We start from the raw sequence: 26,449 nt of genomic DNA on the forward strand, positions 1-26,449 counted from the left end.
CACCAGTCAGAATGGCCATCATAAAAAAGTCTAGAAACAATAAATGCTGGAGAGGGTGTGGAGAAAAGGGGACACTCTTGCACTGCTGGTGGGAATGTGAATTGGTTCAGCCACTATGGAGAGCAGTATGGAGGTTCCTTAAAAAACTACAAATAGAATTACCCTATGGCCCAGCAATCCCACTACTGGGCATATACCCTGAGAAAACCAAAATTCAAAAAGAGTCATGTACCAAAATGTTCATTGCAGCTCTATTTACAATAGCCCGGAGATGGAAACAACCTAAGCGCCCATCATTGGATGAATGGATAAAGAAGATGTGGCACATATACACAATGGAATATTACTCAGCCTTAAAAAGAAATGAAATTGAGCTATTTGTAATGAGATGGATAGACCTAGAGTCTGTCATACAGAGTGAAGTAAGTCAGAAAAAAAAAGACAAATACCGTATGCTAACACATATATATGGAATTTAAGGAAAAAAAAAATGTCATGAAGAACCTAGGGGTAAGACAGGAATAAAGACGCAGACCTACTGGAGAACGGACTTGAGGATATGGGGAGGGGGAAGGGTGAGTTTTGACAGGGCGAGAGAGAGTCATGGACATATACACACTAACAAATGTAGTAAGGTAGATAGCTGGGGGGAAGCAGCCGCAAGGCTCATGGATATTAGCTCGGTGCTTTGTGACAGCCTGGAGGGGTGGGATGGGGAGAGTGGGAGGGAGGGAGACGTAAGAGGGAAGACATATGGGAACATATGTATATGTATAGCTGATTCACTTTGTTATAAAGCAGAAACTAACACACCATTGTAAAGCAATTATACCCCAATAAAGATGTTTAAAAAAAAAAAAAAAAAAAACTTTGTGTCTTATTTTTACAGTGTTGATAAAACTGAAATCTGCATCTAAAAACCATACTGGTTGATTTTGTTTTCTTAATGCTATTTGGAAATTTATTTCCATGTCTATTTCTCTTTTTCTCTTTTTTCTTCCACTGGCATTCAATGGCTTACAAATTATTGTCAATTTTAGATTCAAAATAGCTCTTGATCCTTTGCCTTTTTATTCCCACTACTACTTCTGTATTTTTCAATATACTTTAATCTTAATTGATGTATAATTCATAAACAATAAAATATTCAGCTCCTAAGTGTACAGTTTGGTGAGCTGATCTATGTAAACTGAGTAATCTCACCCCAATCAAGGTACAGAATATTCCCATCATCCAGGTGTGGGGGGTGATGGGATGATTTGGGAGACTGGGATTGACATATACACACTAATTTGTATAAAATAGATAACTAAGAAGAACCTGCAGTATAAAAAATTTAATTAAGTTAAATTAACAAAAAATTAAAAAAAAGAATATTCCCATCATCCCGTGTAGTTCCTTCATACCCATTTCCAGGTAATCTCATTCTTGGCCTCATTCTTGAGGCAACCACTGTTCTGATCCTCCTCACCATAGATAAGCTTCTGAATTATTCCAGAACTTCAAACAAATCAAATCATATAGTATTATTTCCTTCTATTTGATTTCTTTCATTTGGCATACTGTTTTGAAATTCATTCATGCTCTGCTAGTATTATAAATTTGTTCCTTTGTATTACTAAACAGTGCTCCGTCATGAATATACCACAGATTGTTTATCCAACCTCCTATTGGTGGACCCTTAGGTTGTTTTTAGTTTAGAGCTGATAAATAAGCTGCCAAAAGTACTTTCGTAGATGTGTGCTTTTACTTCTCTTGGGTGAATATCTAGCAGTGAGGTTGCTTGGTCATGACCTCATTTTAAGTCCTCATCATCATTAACCTGGATTAGAGAAGCAGTCACCTAAATGATGTTTCTATTTCATTCTTCTCCTCCCACCCTGGGATAGACAATAAGGCCCCTTAAATATGTCCATGCCCAAATCTTGGGAACCTATGAATGTGTTACCTTATACAGCAAAAAGGACTTTGCAGATTTAATATAGTGAAGGCCCTTGAAATGGGGAGATTATCCTGGAGTATCCAGGTGGACTCAATGTGCTCACAAGGGTCCTTAAAAAAAGGGAACGGTGTGTGTGTGTGTGTGTGTGTGTGAGAGAGAGAGAGAGAGAGAGAGAGAGAGAGAGAGATTGAGATTTGATGACACTATGAAAATGCTACACTGCTGGCTTTGAACAAAGATGGAGGAAGGCGCCACGAGTCAAGGAATGCAGGCAGCCTCTAGAAGCTGGCAAAAGCAAAGAAACCAATTCTCCCATTAAGCTTCCAGAAGGAGCACAGTCCAGCTAACATTTTGATTTTAGAACTGTAAGGTAATGTGTTTGTGATGTTTTAAACCACAAAAGTTTGTGGCAATCTGTTACAGCAGCAATAGGAAATAGGAAATTCATACTCCCCAGACCCTTCCTATTCATTCCCTCTGCCAGCAGAAAGATCATTTTGATTTGAAAATTGGATTTTCTTATTATCTTGCTTAATTTTTTTCTCCAGCGTTAAATAAAAACACTGGCATATTACATAAAGTTCCATAATCTCAGCCCCTACCTGTCTATCCAGACTTATCAGCCACCACTCTGCCTAAGAGGACTCTGCTCCTTATTTGGCATGTCTTTCTTGATTCCCCGACATTCCATACTCTTTCTAAAATCTGTGACTTCTGCCTCAAGGGTTCTTCCCCTAATTATTTAGCAAGCAAATGTCTATTCATTTTTAATGCTTAAAATGTTCTGCAAAGCCCTTCCTTACTTTTTCAGCCAGGGTACAGACCTTCTCTTTGAAGATCATAAAACCTGTATTGTGACATTTGTCATATTACAATTGTTCCTTTGTTCCTTTGTAGTGGATCTGCCTGCAACTAGTGTATGAGCTTCTTGAAGGCAAGGATCATATCACTCTTTCCATGACTCCCACTACCTAGTATAGTAAATGCTCAGAGTTATTGAATGAATGAGTATATATAACATTTGTATAATCATAATGCAAATAGAATTTTCTAGGTAACACATATACATTTTTATATCTTAAATCTTGCCAATATTATCATTTTGTGCTTCTTTAATGTATTCTTACATGTTTATAAACAATTATTATTGTTTTAATAATCAATAAATGCCAACTACAGAGATTTCTCTCTTTATGAAAAAAGTATGCTTTGCAACATAAGTCTAAAAGAAAAACAGCTCTCTTAAATGAAAACTACACCAATATATAATTGTTTTTATAGTACTCTTACACACATTTTGTGCCATGGTGTACAAGCTTCTGAAGTTTACTCTATAATCATGAATGTTCATTTAACATCTTTTGGGAGGTTGCATTGGGTGAAAGGGACTCTAACAATAATTTTGATTCCAAGAATGATTCTTTGCTCAGTCAGTAAAATCCATACAGTTCCAAATTTGACATAATGCAACTCTTCTGCCTCGGAAGAAGTTCAGAGCCAAGTCCCCTCCTGGAGATTGGATTAAGTGCCATCTCTGAGGGGTGGGGCCCTGTATCTCTTGTTGATTGTACACATAGCACCAAAACACAGTGCCTGAAACTCAAGTATTTGTCAATTCAATAAATGAAAGAATTCTATATGATGCCTTGGAGCTAGGTTGGGGAGAGAGAATTCTAAGGTTATTATCTGAACTAAAATTCACAGTGGGCACAATAACTAAAATGATCACTTTTAGGTCTTTACTACCTCATAAACCTTTCTAAGCGGGGTTTTCTCTCTGGCAGTCACCACCAACATTCTATTATTTCTCTATTTCCTTCTTTATATGAAAATCCCAATGAAGTTCATTATTTCATCCACAGTGGGTAGCCTCTTCCCATTTTTGCCTGCAAGCACTACAGAGCTGGTAACTTTCTGCTTATTTTAAAGTAAGGATTACAGAAAAATACTGAAAGAAAGGAAAATGGATCGAGGAGACTAAAAAAGGAAAATACGTGTTCATCTTTTGCCAATCCCAGTCCCGTGCTATTTGAGCCAGAAAAAGGCTTATTCTATCTCCAGTTGCATGCTCTCATCTCCCGTGGACCGAGGCAGCCTAAAGAGGCTCCAGCTGTTCCAAAGTTCTCTCCCCTCCATCTGCAGATCCCAATTGTGTGCTACATAAATGGTATCTACAATTTCTCCCACAGTAATTTCTACTCACTCTACTGTGTGCATTGCCTGCTTATGCCAATGTTTTTCTCTCTCCTTCATGACAGTCCTGATATTTCTCTATCCACAGTTGGGCTTCCTCCAAGAATGCTGAGTGACTGGAGAGAAGCTGGGAGGACACCAGGAAATTAGACCGCATAACTCCTCTGTCACAGAAAGCAGAGCCCTCCCAGTGGTACTTGAAGACAGAGACCTACAGAGTGTGTAGAACTACAGGTTCCTATGCTGGCATGCCATTTGACCCTCTCAACACCAAATATCTGAAATGCCCACACATGGAGTTTGTTTGTTTGTTTTTGATAATCCCATGCTAAATATCTCAATGCAGATTTCCTTACATTCTGCTCTCTTTTTGGCACATACAAAACAATACACTCCTTTTAAAACAGTAAATTCTTTTAAAATAGTTTTAATTGGTTATTAAGGGATGCACTTGAAAGGTATTTAAGAAATAACTTATCAAAGTGTGTAACCAAAAAAAAAATACATGGTTTATAAATTTTAATTAGCATCCAAATGAACATCTGCTTGTGGCTGAGACTCTGCCAAGTCACCGGCTCCAGGCCACGCCTGGCCTGCTGAGCAGGCTCAGATATCTTAATAGCAGAAGGTACTGGTGGTATTAGTTTACCCTCAGTTTCCTCAGTGCAGTAATACCTGAATATCACAACACAGTGCAGAGTACCATGTGTACTCCCTCACTGATAAACTGCTTTACCTGCAGGCATTTTAATAAACCATACAGGATGAAGATGATGATGATTAAAGCTTATTAAACAAATACAGACGCCGTCCAGAGCTGCAGCATTGACTGAATATCCCCACGGGCCTGGGGCTGCACTGGGCACCTCAGAACACACAGGAGACACTGTTGCCAGTCCTCCAAGATTGCTGCCTAGAATGAGGAAACATAAAGGGCTCTCTATACCTTTTTCATGGGGCCAGGGTTTTGTGGATATTAACAAAGCAAGACAAAATGTGCTTCCTCCTTTCTGTGTTACAAAAAGTAGTTCTTAAAATAAATTTCCTAGGCCCACTTTCTTATTTAAACTATTCCAGTCCATAAAACTTTTGAGTAACAGACTCCAAAAATTATGTGCCTCTGCATTTGGCTACTTCTAGGTGGCCACAAGTTTATCAGCTGCTCAGATCCTGGAATCTTCTTCACTTGCATGACCCAATTCCTCATTTACCCTCTTTGGAATTTAGGCCAAAATCAGACAGAGAGCCAGATCTTGCTATAAGGACTTACCTTGTCTAAAAATCTGGAAAAGACTCACCAGTGAAGAATGTGTTCACAGAGGAAACAACTGTCCCCTGCTCGGGCCACTTCCATCCCCCCACTGCTCACCTCACTCCAAGCCTTCTCTCCTGACCAAGTCTACAACCAACCAGGGGGAATGAGCCCCACACCACCCCAAGCAGATTCCTCAGCCCCCAAGTCCATAACCTACCCAGCTGGCCTCTCTCATAAATCCAACTATCACATTTCTAGCTTTCTGAAGTTTAAAAATACATGCTTTTTTGGGATGGATCCATCCCTTTTCTTACAACTTCTCCCACAAATGACCCTCTTAAAATATAAATCAGATCTATTTTTTTTTTTTTTGCTTAAAACCAATAGCTTTTAAGTGTACCTAGAATAAAATTCAAATTCTTTCTCACAGACTGTATGAAAAGGCTCTCTCCCCTCTCTACCACTCCAACCCCTGCCTCCCTACTAGCTTATGTGCACACAGACACATGCACACACACACACACCTCTTACATGCCTTTTTTTTTTTAACATCTTTATTGGGGTATAATTGCTTTACAATTGTGTATTCGTTTCTGCTTTATAACAAAGTGAATCCATTATACATATACATATGTTCCCATATCTCTTCTCTCTTGCATCTCCCTCCCTCCCACATTCCCTATCTCACCCCTCCAGGCGGTCACAAAGCACCGAGCTGATATCCCTGTGCTATGCGGCTGCTTCCCACTAGCTATCTACCTTACATTTGGTAGTGTATATATGTCCATGCCTCTCTCTCGCTTTGTCACAGCTCACCCTTCCCCCTCCCCATATCCTCAAGTCCATTCTCCAGTAGGTCTGTGTCTTTATTCCTGTCTTACCCCTAGGTTCATGACATTTTTTTTTCTTAAATTCCATATATATGTGTTAGCATACAGTATTTGTCTTTCTTTTTCTGACTTACTTCACTCTGTATGACAGACTCTAGGTCCATCCACCTCATTACAAATAGCTCAATTTTGTTTCTTTTTATGGCTGAGTAATATTCCATTGTATATATGTGCCACATCTTCTTTATCCATTCATCCGATGATGGGCTCTTAGGTTGTTTCCATGTCCTGGCTATTGTAAATAGAGCTGCAATGAACATTTTGGTACATGACTCTTTTTGAATTATGGTTTTTCTCAGGGTATATGCCCAGTAGTGGGATTGCTGGGTCATATGGTAGTTCTATTTGTAGTTTTTTAAGGAACCTCCATACTGTTCTCCATAGTGGCTGAACCAATTCACATTCCCACCAGCAGTGCAAGAGTGTTCCCTTTTCTCCACACCCTCTCCAGCATTTATTGTTTCTAGATTTTTTGATGATGCATGCCTGACTTCTTTCATCTTCCAGGTCTTAGTTCCTCAACATCACTACTCAGAGAAAACTGTGGTAGACAGAATAATGACCCTCCAAAGATGCCTACATCTTAGTCCCTGGAACCTGTAAGCATATTAGGTTACATGGCAATGGAGAATTATGACTGCAGATGGATTAAGGTTGTTAATCAGCTGACTTAAAATAAGGAGATTTTCCTGGATTATCCTGGTGTTCCCAACATAATCACAAGAGTCTGTAAAGGTGGAAAATGAAGATAAGACTATGGAAGAGAGAACCCAATAGATGGAATGTGAGAAGGGCTCAGCGTCTTTGAAGATGGAAGAAAAGGGCTGTGAGCCAGTGAATGGAGTTGCCTGGAAGCTAAAACAGGGCAAGGAAAGTGATTCTCCCCTGAAGTCTCCAGAAGGGATGCAGCCTCCTGACACCTTGATTTTAGCTGAGTGAGATCCATTTTGTACTTCTGAACAATCAAACTGTAAGATAATAAGTTTGTGTTTTTAATTAAGCCATTAGGTGTATGGTAGTTTGTTACAGCAGCAATAAGAAACTGATACATGCATCTTCTCTGATCATCCCACTAATACAACCCCCTCCTGTTATTTGGCAGATTTATTCAACCAAGATTTTATTGTTTTAGGCTCTGGGTGTCAAATGCTGTTTTTGCTCCTGAAGAGAGTGAACAAAATAGATGGGAATCCCTTCCCTCATTTTGCTTACAATCTAATATATGAGCCCCGTATTTGTTTGTTTGTTTGTTTTTCATCACAACCTGGGCTTTAAAAAAATGTACTATTTTGCATTCTGTTTGGGGATATTTTTTTTACTTGACTCTCCCACGAGAGATACTATTTCTACCTAGTTTATCACTATGCAAACCCAATAGTGTCTGACACATAACATGTTCAGTAAGTATTTAATTAATCAATGACTCAGATAATGAAAAATCTTCTGATAATACATAGTCCCCAGAAATTCCTCTTCTCATTACTTATTTTCTTGGGCTCCTTTTGCTCCTGTATGTTGTTAATCAAAGACCCATGGATCAGCTACATGTAAAGGACCTATGGTCCAAAGGAATCCTAGCAGTAAGGCTGTTTTAGACAGTTAGGGCTGCTATATCAAGAATATCATAGACTGGGTGACTTAAACGATAGAAGTTTATTTCTCACAGTTCTGGAGGTAAGAAAGTCCAAGATCAAGACACCAGCAGATTCAGTATCTGGCGAGAGCCCTCTTTCTGGTTTGCAGATGGCCATTTTCTCACTGCATTCTCATATAGTAGAGAAAGAGAGAGATGATTTCTGTCCTGTCTTTTCTCATAAAGGCACTATGCCATTCATGAGGGCTTCACCCTCATTACTCAATTAACTGCCCAAACTCCCCACCTCCAAATACCATCACATGGGGGATTTAAGCTTCAGAATATGAATTGTGAGGAGATATACACATTCAGTCCAAAGTTCATAAGCAATTTGGTGTGTTTAATCCCAAATGGCTGTGATAGATGCTGTTTCTTTCCTTGATCAAGTCTTTTGTTTCCCCAGACTAATGTCTCCAAGATGGAAGAAACCATGTCTTCTTCCTTAATTGTCTTGAAATCCCACCACTTGTTGTTGTGCCTGGAATACTCAATGTCTGATTGTTGAATTAAGGAATAAACAATGCAATACATTGGTACTTCAGTTTGAGATAGGCTGGGATCTGGGACCTGGGACCCTTTGCTGCACTGCTTGCACCTGGACAAACGTCTCCTCAAGCAACAAAATACAAAGAAACTATAAAGGACTAAAAATAACTGCATGCTTGTGCAGTTGGAGCAAATTATGGACAACAAGATACAAAAAGACCAGAAAAACCCAACTGCCAATTCTGAAAAGCCAGGAACAAAAACAGGCTGTCAGGAGCAAAAGCAGGGTCCTGTGCACGCCCCCTGCACTCAACACCACCAAAGCGTGGGCAAACCACCTAAGCCAGCTGTCCCCAACCTTTTTGGCACCATGGACTGGTTTTGTGGAAGACGATTTTTCCACGGACCGGGGAGAGAGGATGTTTTGGGGATGATTCAAGTGCATTACATTTATTGTGCACTTTATTTCTATTATTAATAATAGAAATATAATAGTATTTATAATGTAATATATTATAAGTATACAACTCACCATAATGCAGAATCAGTGGGAGCCCTGAGCTTGTTTTCACTTGCCACTCACTGATAGGGTTTTGATATTAGTCTGCTAGCAATTAATTTATTATGGTCTCTGTGCAGTCAAACCTCTCTGCTAATGATCATCTGTATTTGCAGCTGCTCCCCAGTGCTGGCATCACTGCCTCAGCTCCACCTCAGATCATCAAGCATTAGATTTTCATAAGGAGCGCGCAACCTAGATCCCTCACATGTGCAGTTCACAGTAGGGTTCGCGCTCTCATGAGAATCTAATACCGCAGCTGATCTGACAGGAGGCAGAGCTCAGGCGGTAATGCGAGGGATGGGGAGTGGCTGTAAATACAGATTAAGCTTCCCTCGCTCTCCCTCCACTCACTTCCTGCTCTGCAGCCCGGTTGGGGACGCCTGACTTAAGCCATCCCTCCAGCCTGACCCCTACACACACCCCTACTCTCACCCATATAAGGAACCAGCTCGCCCCCCCCCCACCCCTTGGGGAGCAAGCAAGAGAATCTGTTACCCTTTTACTTGTTTTCACTCTCCCCAGCTGCAGGGTTCTTGATCTTCCCCAATAAAGCCTTGCCTGAATTTCTTGTCTGGGCTCTAGTCAATTTCTATTGATTGGGGAAGGCCAGGAAGCCTGGTCACTATCAAGATTACAAATGTTTATAAATTGGGACTTCATATGAAAATCATTTTGGTTTCTCTCCACTCAGAGGATCAACAGCAAAATATTGATTTGCTACAATCAGCAGCATTATCCAAGAAAGTAAATCGACTCTTGCCCAGTGGTATTTGGCTTTTATTTGGGAGACAGGAGGTGGTGAGTGCATGGAGTGCCTTTCCATATTTATGTAAGGGAACAGTAATTTGAGTCAAGTATTTACTGAGCAGTAACTTGTCTCGCCATCTTCAGGTGGAAATATCCTGCTGTCTATGGAAATGCTCTTTATTAAGTTGATATCCTAGGAAAATTTTCAATCTGGCCTGTAGAATATCCCAACCCTGGTGCCAAGGATACTTAGGTAGAAACAGGGACTGAAGGACAGTCGTGGTGGAAGATGGGGGTAGGGGACCATGATCAAAGGCACAGAGAAGACATTAGCAAAAGAAAGAGATGAGACAAAGATTATAATGTCTCATAGTTTAAAAACCCCCAAAGTGATAAAAAATGGGTTCCTTCTTATAAATGCATGTCATATAAGGATATATTCAAGAATGATTTCTTTAAAACGAAAATCAGTTGTTTTCACATATGGGAAATATATTTTTAGTCTTTCCAAACCTATTGAATATTTACTTTTCATTTTAAAGACTGGAATAATATAAACATGATTGTAAAGGAAACAGTATTTAGTGGGTTATTGTTTCCTTTTATGAAACTTCCTCAGTTCATTCCTATTTTTAGAATACTATTCTTTTAACTTCTCCATTCATCTGGGTTCAAAAAAACCTTCAATTTTTAATAATTTTTCTGTTCTCTTTTAGAAAATATTTAAACTGTCTCAAACATTAACACAGGCATACTAATTATAATAAAAATCTCAAATTTGAAAGTTTTTCAGACTCACCCTAGAACTTGAATTTTCATACTACAATCTGATGATTACATTAGGATTGCAATGTCTCTGTTAGGTTAAAGGTACACTTCAAAATCCTTAACCAAAGCAAATAAAAATTAAGATGCAAAGAAAATTTAATTTACTAAGAATCAAGATTATTCTTAATCTTGTGAGATCATGAATTATATACTGGATTCAAGAAGCATGGCTTTTATTTAGCAGAATTAGTGGTGCTTTGTGTCAGTGCTGTTTAATAGATACTGCTTGATGTCTAAAGACACTTATTTCCCAAGGTGCTGAACCATAAGAACACCCATTTTTCTCTTACATCGTACCACCTCATTGGAGCTCTTGATTTTCAACACACTTTGAGCAATAGTTTGGGGATAAATGTAGCTTCAGGATTCTCTATTAAGAAAAATGTCATTGCTAAATAGTGTGGCAGTGAACAGTGGTGATTGCAGAGAACAAAGGGAATGACTACTCAGTACCACAGGTCCTGTTAGTGCTCACATCTTTGAGTGGTAAAGAAGTATTTTGACAAAGGAGAATGATAAAGATCCTGTGTAATCTAGTCACGGATGCCTCAGGCTCATGCTTCCTATAGAATGAATTGATCCAAAGCCCTTCTTGTGTAAGAAAGCCCCTCTCCTCAGCTGCAAGATACATTTCTAAATTATTATTGCTTTGCTATCTAGATGTCCTTTTACAGGAGCATATGCTATTAAAATATTACATTTACATATGTGTAAAAATATTCAGCTTTAATATTTATTTTAAGAATATTAAAACTATATGATTTTTGGTATTTGAGTTTTCAGAGTCTAATTATTAGTAGGAAGGAATACTAGAATCTGGAAGCTGATGACTGTACAAATCAAAGAGATAAAGTGGGAAATAATGAGTTTATAGTGTACTAGAGCTCAGTTGACTAAAGCTTGGCATTACTGATGCCAAGGTCACTGGCCCTACCCCCAAAGAGGAAGAGGTTGCTATTTAAGGACCCATTGGCTCTTATATTGAAATGTCTGCTGTTGGTCACAAATGGGACAGCGTGAACATTTTAATGAGTCCCATAATCCCACTGGAAAAACAATTCAAGCACATTATTGAAAATAAATAGCATTATTTTTTCTGATAGTATACAAAGGAAAAGGAGCTGCTTTAAACAGAAAACATAAACAGGCTAACCAAGCTCACCATATGAGCCAGTAATGGATTTAAACACAAAATTCTTAAGAGTGTGGCTTTGAATCTGTTATGACACTTATTAGCTAGGTATCGTTGGACAAGGTATTTAAATTTTCTGTCTGAATTTTAACCATATAGTACCCTCTCCCCACAACACACACACACAGACACACACACACAGACACACACACACACACACACACAGAGGTGCTGTCAGGTCTAAAGATGCTCTGTGTGAAAGTACTTAGCATATAGCAGTACTCAATTAAAGGGAGCATGTTGCCTTCATGTGTTGTTTACTTTCCACTGGGCAGAGGTCCATGAGCACAGGGACCTTTTAATCACTCTTATTTGCCAGCACCAGGCAACACAATTCAGTTTAAATCATCACATGTTTATCGTGTCCTTACTCTAATGCAAGTGTAGTATTATATGCTAAGGATACAAAGGCATACAACAAAAAACAGGGGTCAGGCCTCAGGGAGTTCAAACTACTAAAAGATTCACAGACAATTCATAGTAAATACGCTCTAAACGCTGGCTGAATTAATAGATGAATAATGGTAAATGGACAATGAATGACTGCTGTTACATCATTTCTGCCTGTCTAACGTTTCTACCTTTCTATATTGAAACACAAAGCCACAACATATTTATGCTCTTTGTCATTGATACTTCTAGTCATTGCTGCTAAATTAATCAGTTGGTGAATGCTACTAATGATTTAAGATGCATATAAGTTATCTTCATGTGTTTCAGTCACTCCAAAATGACTGTAATGACAAATTCATAAACTTGGTTTTTGCAGGAAAACCAAGGCAGGTATTTACCCTTGGTTAAGTTTACCCAAAAAATATTGAATAGTCTTTCTTACCCTCTGTTCCCAGCAGCAAGCTAAAGAAAGAGTCAACATGTACTATAAATTATTGATCTCAAAAACACACTGAGTAAAGTTACTTTCTGCGATAGATACTATTTTAATACCTGGATGGGGACCTAATTTTTTTTTTTTTTTTTTTTTTGGCGGTACGCGGGCCTCTCACTGCTGTGGCCTCTCCCGTTGCGGAGCACAGGCTCTGGACGCGCAGGCCCAGCGGCCATGGTTCACGGGCCCAGCCGCTCCGCGGCACGTGGGATCCTCCCGGTCCAGGGCACGAACCCGCGTCCCCTGCATCGGCAGGCAGACTCCTAACCACTGCGCCACCAGGGAAGCCTGGGACCTAATTTTTAATACATCACTTCATGATAAAAATAAACAGCAAAAGAGTTCTATAAAACCTAGAAAAGTAAAAATAAAACATAATCACTAAAATATTTTGTTAATTTTTATCTTTGTACTTTTTTCCATATTCGGATATATTTTCTATAGTTTAAATACAGTTGTATTTAAAACATGGATTCTTCCTTTTTTAAACCTCACAGTTGTTTTAGATGCACTGCTTTCTTCTGACCACATACTATATATGATCAATCCTACCCCAATTAACCTTTCCACATGGTCATTGCAAAAACAGTGGTCTTCTCTTGACCCTGCTTCAAAGGCATGATTGATTGATCCAGAAGACGGCACCAGAGTTGGAGCAATGAGGGTCTTCATAGGAATCTGAATTTGATACCAAAAGTGAAAATCAGACTAGCTTCTTTCCATTGGCTAGAGCTATACATTGTTAAAAACCAATCTGGAAAGAATCGTGTGTGTGTGTGTGTGTGTGTGTGTGTGTGTGTGTGTGTGTGTGTGTATAGATTGATACATACACACATATATAATCTGCTTTCACAATCAAGATGAGATATCCTCAGACAAGTTTCACTTGTTTCTCAGGCTCATTCTTGTTCCTGTCTTTGGGCTGCATGTATTATCACTGTACCCTTAAGGTAAATTAAGTTATTTGCTTAAATTGATTCAGTTTGGGTTTCTGTCACTTACAATCAAACAAGTTCTCATACAACATTATATAACTGCTTTTCCAGTTAAAGCATAGACAGATCAAATTTAAGTTAAAAAGTATAAAGATTCAGTCTTAGAAGAGAAGAAAGACTAAATTAAAAAATAAATGTCAAAGCAATGAAGATGTCCTTCAATAGGTGAATGGATAAACAAAATGTGTTACATCCATACAACAGAATATTATTCAGCAATAAAAAGAAATGAGCTATCAAACCATGAAAAGACTTGGAGAAAACTTAAATGCATATTACTAAGTGAAAGAAGCTAATTTGAAAAGTCTATACATTGTATGATTCCAACTATACGACTTTGTAGAAAAGGCAAAACTATGGAGACAATAAAAAGATCAGAGGTTGCCAGGGGATGGGGGAAGGAGGGATGAATAGGCAGAGCACAGAATTTTTAGGGCAGGGAAACTACTCTGTATGATAGTATAATGGTGGATACTTGCCATTATACATTTGTCAAAACCCATAGAATGTGTAAAACATAAAGTGAACCTTAAGGGACTCTATAGTTCATTATAATGTAACAACACTGGCTCATCAATTGTAACAAATACACCGCACTAATGCAAGAAGTTAATAATAGGGGAAATTGGGGGATTAAGTGAGGGGATTTATGGGAACTCTATGTACTTTCACTCAATTATTTCTGTAAATTGCTCAAAAAATATTTTCACTTTCTAATCTATCTCTGCCCGTCTGGAAGCAAATTTGCAAAGACCACTTAATATGTTTCCAATAACAAAAAATTTTATATTTATATTTTTCTATTATACATTGTCATCCACTTGAGGACAGGATTAGTGTCTTGCAAAGCTTCATAATTTGCTTGTAATTTAAGGCAGAGTGATTATGTGTGGGAGGTACACAGTAAATATTTGATAAATAGCAGAAATACAAACAAATATTCTGTCAACAAGCTGATGTGTAACCTTCAATGATTAAATATCGAAATAACATTTTCAATTAACTCTTGGTTTCTTTTTTATCTATAAACCATACACGTGGCAAGTATAATATTTCTCATGTGTCTAAAAATATAACTCAATTTAAGTTGACTTTCAAGTTACAATTTTGTTTAAGAATAAAAAAGCAAACAAATATAATGTTTCCAATTTGAGAGAACTCCGTTTCCCTTTAATTTGGAATTCAGTCTCCTAGGGCAAATACTCACTAAATTCAGAGTTTCCCTTTTACTCCCTTGTTTCTTAAGATAATTTAAATTACTAAAAGGCTTACATGTCATCCTCTGAAGAAAACTGTGGTCTGGGTGCTGACCTTCTCCTTCCCTGGACCACAATGAGGCTTAGCTACCCTCACCTCCAACCATGGCTGCAAGACTCTGTCCCCTCTGACTCTGCACCACTATCCTTGGCAGGACCACTAATTGGTAGGCATATACCTCTATGGTCTCTTATTTTCAACCTCCAGCTCTCTTCTGGCCCACCAGCCCACCGCCAGCTTACCTTGCCTTTTGGAGATATGTGGGCACTTCAGATGATTTTCTGTGATACTTGCAGGTGCCATGGACCCTGTGATGCTCTCTGTAGTTTTATTTTCCAACCACTGAAAGCCTTAGACCTAAGACATTTGCACTGGCTCTTCTCTCTGTCTGGAGTACACCCCTCCAAGATATCCATGTGGCTCACCTTGTCCTTTGTTAAAATGTTGCCTTCTTAATGAGCCAATTCCAATCACCCTTTAATTTTTAACATCCTCCTGCACTCTTGATTCCCCTTGCTATTTATTCATACTAATTTTCCCATAGTAATTATCACCTTTTAAGCTATTTTCACTTTTTTATTATGTTAATTGTTTATGGTCTGTTCCCATCCCCCATCCCCAATGTAAACTTTTTAATAACATATACTTTTTACCTCTTTATTTGCTGAAAAATCCCAAATGCATAGAACAGAGCCTGGAATATAGTAAATTCTTAATAAATATATTTTGAATCAATATATCTCTGGCCTTTTAAATAAAACTTGTCCTCCATGCAATACAGAACAAGTTTACCCATACAAGTCATATGGAACAATGCTTATCCCTGTTGTTCACACACATTCTACACCCTCCACCCCATCCTACCTCCCTGCTTGCCTGTTCTCTCCCTTCTTATTTACCCCTACCTCTCTGATCTCAGGCTCTATTCTCATATGTTCAAGATTTTTCTTTGATCTTCCTCTTTCACTGGGTGACCCCTTTAGCTTATTCACTTTGCTTCCCCCTTAAATTATGGCTCTGTAAACAGTCTTAGGTAAGGCATAATTTTTTGACCAGTCCTCATAATGCAACTAGAACTTGTACTCTCCCCTACTCTGCTTCGGAAGTCAGTACAGCTGGCAACTAACACCATGGGAGTGAACACAACTGTTTAGAGAGAGGATAGAGTGAGACAAGTTCTGAGTATAGACTCCTGGGAAGAACTACTATGTAAGGGATGAGAAAAGTAGAATAAGTGAGAGGAAGCTAAAAAAATAAAAATTAAAGAAGTAAAGAACTCTTGGAAGCCAATGGGGAAAAAATTATTTCACAAAGATAGTGGCCATCGTTAGTACCAATGCTGAAGGACAGTCAAGTAAGATTAGACCTGAAATCCTCCAATGCTGAAGGACAGTCAAGTAAGATTAGACCTGAAATCCTCCATCGGTTTGAGTAATTAAGCTGGTCGTTATGTTCTTAGTAGGATCAGTTTCTGTGGAACTGGGGAAAGGTGGAGCCTAGACACCAGACAATAGTGAGTTGAGCCTTAAGTGATATCATTCCCCCAGCCCATAACCAGGCAGGGAGCTTATCTAAGACCAGAGAACTGCTCAGCCAAACCCAACCTAGATCACCCACCTAAGGCGCATGTGCTAAATAAATGGTGCTGTTTTTAAGTCACTGAATTATGGGTGGGTTTTTTTGTGAAGCAAAATTGATATATGAGCAAACCCGCATCATGTAAAAAAATGGATGAGAAGTTACTTAGGAAGAGAAAGAGTATGAGGATTTGGAAAAGAGATAATAAAGCAAATCACATAAGGGGGTATGAAAGAGTGGAATTCCAAGCAAATGTGGAGGAAGAGTTGTAGATAGAATGAGCTTATAGGTGAGGAGATAGGAGACTGAGGGAGAGAACTCACAGCCTGAAGACTCAGATTCACGACGTAGAGATGAGTCGGAGGCTTGAAGAGAGTGGCAAAGCTCTCTCACCCCTCTTTTACCACTACACTCTTCCCTCTCCAGCCATTTCTGAATTACCTAGAAATAAATATCACACATAATTTACATCACTGCTTTCTCAGTAATTTTGCTATGCAATGATAATCCAGTTGTAATAATTCTGGAAATTCTTCAAAATAAGTAAGCAGGAGACTACATCCATCATTGGAAATTCAAATGATTAGCATCTCCTTATCAGTATCCTGAAGAATTAAAGATAAAACTATGTCACATGACCATTATTTGAAGTTGAAGCAAAACGCTTCAAAATAAACCTGATTTAATCAAATACCAAAAAATAAAAATTATTTTTATTTGGAAAATGGGTGTATGGGCTGAATTGTGCTTCTCACAATTCATATGTTGAAGCCCTAACCCCTGTACCTCAGAGTGTGACTGGAGATAGGACCTTTAAAGAGGCAATTAAGTTAAAACAAAGTCAATAGGGTAGGCCCTAATTTAATATGACTATAAGTGTCCTCATAAGAATGGGAAATGAGAACACAGACAACACGGACAGAGGGACAAATGTGTGAGGACACAGCAAGAAGGGGGCCATTTGCAAACAAGGAAGAGAGACCTCAGAAGAAGCCAACCATACCAACACCTTGATCTTGAACTTCTAGCATCCAGAACTGTGAGAAAATAAGTTTCTGCTGTTTAAGTCTCTCCATTTGCGTTATTTTGTTATGGTAGCCCTAGCAAAGTAATACATGAGGGGATTTTTTAATTAAAAGTAGATCAAGGAAACTAAAGTCATATTTTATAAACATACATCAAGAGGAATGCCAGCAATATGGATTCGTGAGTGAGAGAATGAAGCTGGAACCTAGAGGAAACAGACTAGGTGTGGCACTAGTAATAACCAAGCCTGGTGAAGGACTGACATCTCACTGTAGCAATCAGTAATCCACATAAGATATCTAATGTGTGACCAAGAGACTCACTTCAAGAATGAAGAGGTCCAGTCTGAACTGTAGGGAACCTCAGCATATGCACAGGCACAATCACGGGATGATGCTAAGAGTCAGGCGCATGGGATGTATTTATGTTGCTAGATCTAGAGTGGACTTTGTCAATCTGTAGGTATGGAGAAAAGTCCAGCTCCCAGGCAGAAGAGGATTTGAAAAGCCAGAGGGGACAGTGTCACAGTAGGTAGTCAAATCCCATACGGAAACCATATGGGATTTGCCACACAAACAGCTTGAGCACTGTGCCAGCAGAGTTGAGCCAGCTGAATGGTGGTTGTGGGAAAAGTCATTTGGTAGCAAATGCAGGCTGATTGACCTTGCTGGGACAGGACTAACTCTATAGCTCCGCCTGCTGGTCAAAGCATGAGGTTGTAAACGTACGGCCTATATTTCCAGGGCTGTCCCAGGAGCTGCATTGAGCCAAGCCGGCCAGCAGCAGGAAGTGTCAATGTCTTTGGCTAAAAAGATTAGCAATGTCTACTGGAGGGATACAGACCTGGCATAGAAGCAGCAAGGTATTCTAAAATGAGAAATCTCATTATACTGTTCAAATTGTCCTTTTTACATCCTGAAAAAGAATTTAAAATTTTACGCCACATTTCTGCATTTTTTAGTGCTCTCGTATCTAAAGTAACAAATCTTAGACTGGATTTCTAAATCAATATATCAGGTACTACCCTGATACTGAAAATACTATTAAAAAATGTTGTATGTGTGAGGACGAAGAAAAATCGTTCAAATAAGTTCTTTTGCTTTTTCTGTAAAGCTCATCTCAATACAGGGACACTTCCAAAAAAGCACAAACCCTACCTCCAAAAATCTTTATTAAGATCTTGCAGAGGTAATCTCACCACATATCTTTAGATATGTCCATTATTATTTATAAACCTCATAGAAAAAATTAGTTCAGAAAGGAAAATGATGTTCTAGATATGTTGTTAGCCATAGTTCTGCTATGAAAATGTTAACTAAATCATAACCCCAAAAACCTCAGTGGCTAACAACAACAGACATTTATTTCTCTCTTGTTCGTCATCAAATTGGCCAGGATGGGTCTGCTTCAAGCTGTGGTTCGAGTTCAGTTTCAGGTCTGCTCCACATGCCTCTCGTCCTGGGACCATCTAGATGGCAGAAGGACAAGAAACCACACCTAACCATGCAAACACATTTGGAACTTCAGTTCATGTAACATCTGCTAACATTTCATCAGCCAAAAAGTCACATCACCAAACCTGAAGTCAGTGGGGTGGGGATGTACACCCCTCCTACTCTAAGGGGAGGTACTGCAAAGGCTATGAATAATCCAATCCATCAGAATAGTTTGTCAGTAGTTGTAGCTACAGAATCTTCAAGAGTACTGGAGATTAGTGGTGAATTTCCTGCCTTGTCGCTCCAGTTTCTTGGAACATGCAGCAATACGTCGTGACTTCTACAAATATGGATTTGTACCTGCTGGCAAATTCTGTCTTTGTAACGAGGAATATGATTCATCAAAGGCAACATGTCTACATCCTTTGTCTTTTAGGTGGTTGAACTATTAAATAAAATGATTCCTTTGACTTTTATTCAGAGTTTTTATTGAGTTAATAAAAGTAATCATGTATGTCAGCAGGGCAGTTAAAATATCACCAACTGGCCAATGTAACATAACAGAAATTCACAAAACTATCTTTGGAGGCCATTACCATATGTTACATCACAGTTTAATTTGCTTTGACCAGTGATCTGTAAGAAAAAGATCTCAGATATAGAATTAATGGCACAGCAAAGAATCTAAGGCTTAGACAGGAAAAACAAGCCTTCAAGTACTGATACAGTGTTGTGCCCTGCTTAGTTTTTAAACCAGGCTCTAAGTTCCATCAAAATGAACATCTCCTACTAGTTTAAGCAGAAGTGACCACTGAGATTTGCAGTCTTTTGTGAAGAAGTAGAAGACAGAACACTGTGTCTACTCACTTATCTTCTCTGGTTGATATTCTTTGCTTAACTAGTCACCTAGTCTAGTGGTTTTCTGATGTGTTAGCAACCTTGACCCATCTCTGGACTCAGTCATTTTCACTGTCAGTCTTCACACCTGGACCAATTCCCTAACCCATGTCATTTGAAAGGAGTCCTTTCATCAAGAGATTAATGAAAATTAATGTATCAGAATATATTAGAAAAAATAAAAATACAAACTAAAAACTACCAGAAGCTACTTAAGACTCTAGAAATTGGGAGTTTGCAATTTGCACACTTGGATTATGAACATCAATATCAGTAACGGGGCAAGAATAGAGACACCTGCACATTACAGGAACATGGGTTCTTCAGTAACCCACTTTCTGATATTGTATAAATGTCAGCTCAGTATTACTGAGCTTATTTCTTCTGAGAACCTGTTACCATTTTTATTTCTTTGTAGTTCTTACAGTTGTATAATGCAGAGACTCTGATTGGGATATTCCATGGAGTTTTGGAACAATAAAATTCTTGCCTCATTGAAGGCCCCTTAATTAACAGACTTGTCCTTCACCATGCACATTCAGACAAAAATAAGGAATTCAAATTACTTGTCTTTACTATGATCCCTGAGAGTCCTGACTTAAAAACAGCCTAGGCAAATGGGAGTTGAAATGTGAACATCATTAGGATGCCTGGAGAGTGACTTCTGGGAATACTAGACTCCATCATGATGGATGAAATTCTGTAGACTTAACTACATTTACAGAGTCAGAGACGGAGAAAAGAACCTCCATTTTTCACTCTGTATAAATACAGCAGGAACCGCCTAGCAAAAGGAGGGAACTCTTGGAACAGAGGGGCCCCAGTGCCGGGTCTAGGTGAGCCAATGGTGTGGGACAAGGGAACGCCTCATCCTCCCCTTTGATTATTTTCTCCTTTCCCTCAGCATCACTCCCTCCACCCTCAACTTCCTTCTGTCCTTCCTCAAGCAATCTCTAATTATCTACTTAAACCTTCTTATTTCTTCCGCTTTTCCTCTAACAGCAAGTGCCTGACTTGTTAACTGAGATTGTGCAAAACGAAGGAAAGTAATCCACCATGAGAGTCTTTCCTTCTCAGATCAACGCCTCCACTGACCAACAGAAGAGCTACAGTGCTTATTCACCACCTCTCCTCCCACTGTTGGCTTGTTTTATCTTGTATTTTCCTTCCTCTAGTTGATCTGCTCTTGCCTTTGCTTTCTTTCTTCTCTCTCTGATCTCCATACTTCCCTTTGCTTTCAGATTCTCTCATTCCCTTTCTTTTCCTTATTTCCATTCTACTTTCCCATGTGCCTGGATATGATTACTTCTATTCAAATCATCAAATTATGGTCATGAAGGAACCTTAGAGACCATGCAGTTGGAAGCATTCATTCTACACATGAGGAAGCTGAGGTCCAGAAGACTGCAACCCTCTCAACATCACCTTGCTTGTATCTGAACTCAGTTTAGGAAGGCAGAAGCACTGACACCAGCTCATATTCTCTTCCCACAATGGCTAGCAGAATTGTCAGCACCTGAGTGACAGCTTTCATCCATTATTCTCACAACAGCACCTATTTATTGACAGCCAACAATGTGATATTGGTCATCTTTGAACATGATGCAAGTCCAGATTTCTGCCAGCTACAAATCAGAATCAAACAACATCTTAAGCCACCAAAAGTTCATCCCACTGATGCCCTTCTCCCACCAGTCCCATATGTTTCAGTGTCTAATCTCAGAGACATTGTTCATGTTCTTTCCTAGGTGAGAGGATTACCCCTTCCCACGCTCTGAGTACAGGGAATAGAATCATGGTGTGAAAATGGGCAAGGCAGACATAGTGCCAAACCTCAAACCATATATTTCAGAAGTACAGGATGTCCTGCAGTGGGCAAAGCCTTCCACTATTAGAGATCCTAGCTCTCAGGTGGATGCACTGTGGTCTGTCTAGCCTTTAAGCTTTTAAATAACTTGTTGTTTCTGCTGCTGCTTTTTATTTGTTTGCTCACTTGCCTGCTTGCTTACTTGGTCGTTTCTTTAATCTCAGAGACTGATGAGGGCAAATTTTCTAAAATAAAATTAGAACTAAAAATATTTCCCAAGTTTCCTTCCATTACATGAGTTGCATTTTCATATTTTCTAATTCTAATAATTAAAAGCAAGAACAATGATGACTAACATTTACTGAGGGCTTATTCTGAGGCACTGTGCTTATTCTTTACATGGACTACCTCATCCCATCCTCACAGAAGTTCCATAAATCAGGCACTATTATTAGTCTGCATTGCAGATAAGTTAGCAATTAGAGGTAGCCAGGATTGGAATCCAGGCAGTAGACTTGGGAGCTGGCACTCTGGAGGTATTTCCATAAGGAAGGGGCTACAGCCACTGCAGCTGTTTCCGGTTCAGTTCACCCTTTTCCACAAGGAGTTCATCTGCTGAAGCACTTTGAGTTTGAGTCCTTGGGCTGTACCAAAGCAGTGGATCTCTTTTCTGACATCCAGCACCCACTACCAAGCTACACTTGAATCCTAGTAATGCCTTATAAATTATAATTAACAACAACAAAGGACAACAAAGGATTGTCCTTTCTGCCGTTAGCATTATTAATCTGATCCTGAATTGGCCCAGCAAGTGTACTCAAATTCTGCTTAGCCATTTCTTCTACTGGCAAAGAACAGAGGACTTACCCCTGCACTCATCATGTCCTCATTTGCATTTCATCTCATACAGATGATCTATTAAACAAGTCATTTGTAACTTATCCTTGTCAAACAGATTAAATGTAGCTGGTCTCACACAAATGCATAAATTGCTTTCAAAATTTTCCGAATTTCAACAATCAACAAAGAGCTAACGTTTTGGCAATGCAACATGTCCTCATCTAATACAGAAACCAGGAGCCTTTCCATAGAGGTTTTATTGTCATGCACAGAATTTAAAAACTGAAACATAAATTCACAAGCCAACTTTTGCTTTTCAGATGGTACAGCATCTCCTTCTGCAGATTAGGGCTGTGTTCTTTCTAAAAGGAAACCTGTAATTTAGAAATAGAACCTTTGAAAATAGTGCCAGCCTAAAAACCTAAGACAAATAGCAGGTGTTTATGGCTGATGCTGAACAGTCCCTAATTGCAGGTGGCACGTGCAGGAGAATGAATCAATTTAACTCAAGCCATTCCAAGCATAAAACACATAAATAAAATGGAGGAATTTATGCACTACACTTCTGCTAGAATTTTCATTTACTTTCAAAAGACTTTGCTTTCTCCCATTGATAATTTTTATTCAGAAAAGGAAAGGAAAAGGTCACCTCAAAAATTCCTTTGCAAAGATAATCCTCCTAACTGGGAACTTTATCACATTCCTCTGAGACCGGACTCCTTCAAGTTAAGTATTTCATTATCTTCTATAATATCTCTCTCTCTACTAGCTCCCATTTTTTTCAACTAATTTGAACATATCCAGATTTCTTCTTTTGTGTAAAAAAATAAAACCACTTTTAACAATGCTTTCTTTCATATTTATTAGAAAAACAGTCTATTCTTGGGGCCTTCACTTCTCTTATTCTTTCTTTAATCTATTCATGCATTCATCCATTCATCCATCTGTTCATTAATTCAACAAATTCTTATTAAGCAACTACTATACATAAAGCATTGTATTAAGTGCTGTTGGGAAAAATACATAAATAATCATGTTCTGTGTTTATCCCATCATCTATTTGCCACAAAGGTATATATATTAAAACTAAATCATTAAAAATTTCAGTAATCAATAGCACGCATTTTGTTTCCAGAAATTTTCATGTTTAAAGTTTGCTCAAAGCTATGCTTTAACTTCTAATGGTGGAATTTTAGGCACCAGGAAAGAATGTGTTTTGAAAGGGACCCCCACTTCTGTCTGTGTTAGGGGTTAAATGGGAGGCTAGCTGAGAGGCTAAACAATAGGAGGAAATTAGATGGAGGTGATTGAAAAGGGAGAGACAGAAAGAGATATAACAGATTAAAGCAGGATTTCAACCAGGGGTGATTTCGCTTCTCAGGAGACATTTGGCAATGTCTGGAGACATTTCTAGTTATCAAAGAGAGTGGCATCTAGTAGGTAGAGGGCAAGGATGTTGTTAAACATTCTTCGATGCATGGGATGGTCTGCATAACAAAGAATTATCCGCTTCATATGTCAATACATATGTCTATAAAATGAAAGGTGGGTCAAGGTGATCTATAATAATACTTTATAATTTCTGTTCATAACCACATATGGAATATAAAATTAATTTAGTGAGTCAAAGATAGAATAGGAAATAAGTGCTTCCCTATGGTAAATGTAACTATTATTATTTCTGTGTCTGTGTATGTGTATGTGCATGAAACTTTTGTTTCAGACATACCTATGTAGATACTAAGTCATGATGTAAAATGTATTGCTTATTGCAGGTTTTAGTCAACACAGCTGGAAAGCCACTGATTTAAAAAAAAATCCCTTCTAGCTTCAAAGTTCTCTAAGATTTTACTTCACCTGTTATTAACCTTGAAAATTACCACATGATGCTAACTAATTCAAATTTGTTCCTGCTTTGCTACAGCTTCAAGCACCAAATGTGTTCATTATCAGCATATTCTGAAGAATATTTATGCTTCTAAAAGGTCACTGCCCAATCTCCTGTGGCCTCTTCTCTTGTGAGCTGATTCTGGTATTTTCCACTGACCAGTTTAGCTAAGGTAACACTGGATTACATATATAGCTACAGCTATATTCTCTAAAATATTAGAAGAAAAATTTAAGAGGTTAAAAAATCATCACACCAACTACTCCTATAGAGTGAGAAAAATATAAAAGCCCACCTGAGCATGATCTCAGAAAATTGACAGATGTATAATTAAAGCATGATGTTTGGAGGGGCCAGAATAGAGAACACAATAAAATAGGATAAACTAAAACCCTGGAGAAATTATAAGCAGAAGTTTCCCAGGCTCTTACTTCTCAAATCTCTCACACCCATTCTGAGAATTCCATTGTACCAACTCTAACCCCAGCCTGAGTAATTATGTTAGGCACATTGCTTTATAAATTACTTTAAACTTGAGATTTATAATATATCCTTTTAGTGACAGTGATTTTTTTGGCATAGATACAGGGGAGACATGCTTCCCCCAATACCCACACATCCCCTTTATTTCCACTCTCTCTGACTTCACAGAAAAGTGTATCAGAATCACATGAGGAATCTTTTCAATTATACCTGTTCACCCACAGATTCAAACAATCAAAGAGTATAAATGCTCACTTTTTCACACATAAAGGCCATTCCAGCTGAATTGTGTAAACTGGAATTTTTGAGTTATATGACACCTTTGCATCATTTCTCCTCGACCCCATATCTAGTTGTGTCAGCTGATTTACACAAGTGCTAAGGAGCTCCCAAACTATGATTGTATATAAACATATCTAGAAAACTGAGGATTAGGCAAACAGAAGTCAAATTTCAAGAAGGGTCAGTAGGGGTTTGAGAGAGAATTTATCTCAAAGAAAAGATATGAAAAGGTTGAGGAGAATTTGCACAGAGTTTGAGGACTGGAGAGGAGGTGTGGTTCCAGATACACAGCTAATACTGGAAACTCTCCCCAACGGATTCTGGGTTGGTTTGTATACACCCAGAAGAGAAACTGGCCAATTTTGCTAACTAAAGTAAGTTTTTCACTAAACTCTTAACATCTTGAGGTCCTTACTAAGGAATCCCTATAATCAGTTATATTCTAGAGGAAGGATGCCATTCCCATGTTCACTCTGTGGTGGAAGAACTGGGACTGGAATGGCACTGGTGACCTGAGCCATCAGCCTGGCTGCTCACACTGGCAATGGGTCCTGTTCAGTGGAGGTGAGGGTTACAGCACTGCCCAGCAACCTCAGCAGTGGATGTACACCTCCAGTTCAGATAGCACAAGTGATTAAAGATCCCTGGCCTTTATTTATTAAATCCTAAATCAATGGCATGGACGGTGTGTGTCTGTCTCTACAGACCAGCAACAGAAAGCTGTCAGCAGCAAGCCATCAACAAGCAGGACTAATTTTGGTGGACATGGAAAAGGCCTTTGGAAAGTCTTTGGTATATTTGTGAAGAACTTGGCAGGCTTGGAGTGCCTGGTAAGTGTAAACTTTTAGTCAGTAAAATTTGAATTCAATTGCTATCAAGACATTATCACAAACTAGTGACGGATATAGGTGTTTGCATTGCATACAAAAGGGAGTAACTTCATCTTATCCCTGAACAGAAAACACAAGAGCATTAAACATTTATGGTCTTCTCTGTAGGCAGAATAATTACAAAGAAACATTACCCTTAGTTACAGGACCAATAATTAAGAATGATAACAATGGGATGCCCCACCAGTTAGGTGATATTTATCCATCACTTACAGGGTACACTCCACCATGCAAAGTATGGGAGGGGAGCAGAAATTCACCCATTAGGCTTTATGTGCTCATTAATATCTCCTGGTCTATCTGACTTAAATTCCTCTAAGAGTAAAAATCATAGTTGTTCATAGTGAATTCAGTGAGGATCAGAATTTTCTCTAAACTTAAGAGAGGTAGAAATAATCAATTATCCCAACAAGCTTTTCGAAGTGCTTTTTAAAATAAGTAAAATTAGCATTG

The sequence above is a fragment of the Phocoena phocoena genome, chromosome 5 (genome assembly GCF_963924675.1).
Source record: "Phocoena phocoena chromosome 5, mPhoPho1.1, whole genome shotgun sequence".
NCBI classification, from domain to species: domain Eukaryota; kingdom Metazoa; phylum Chordata; class Mammalia; order Artiodactyla; family Phocoenidae; genus Phocoena; species Phocoena phocoena.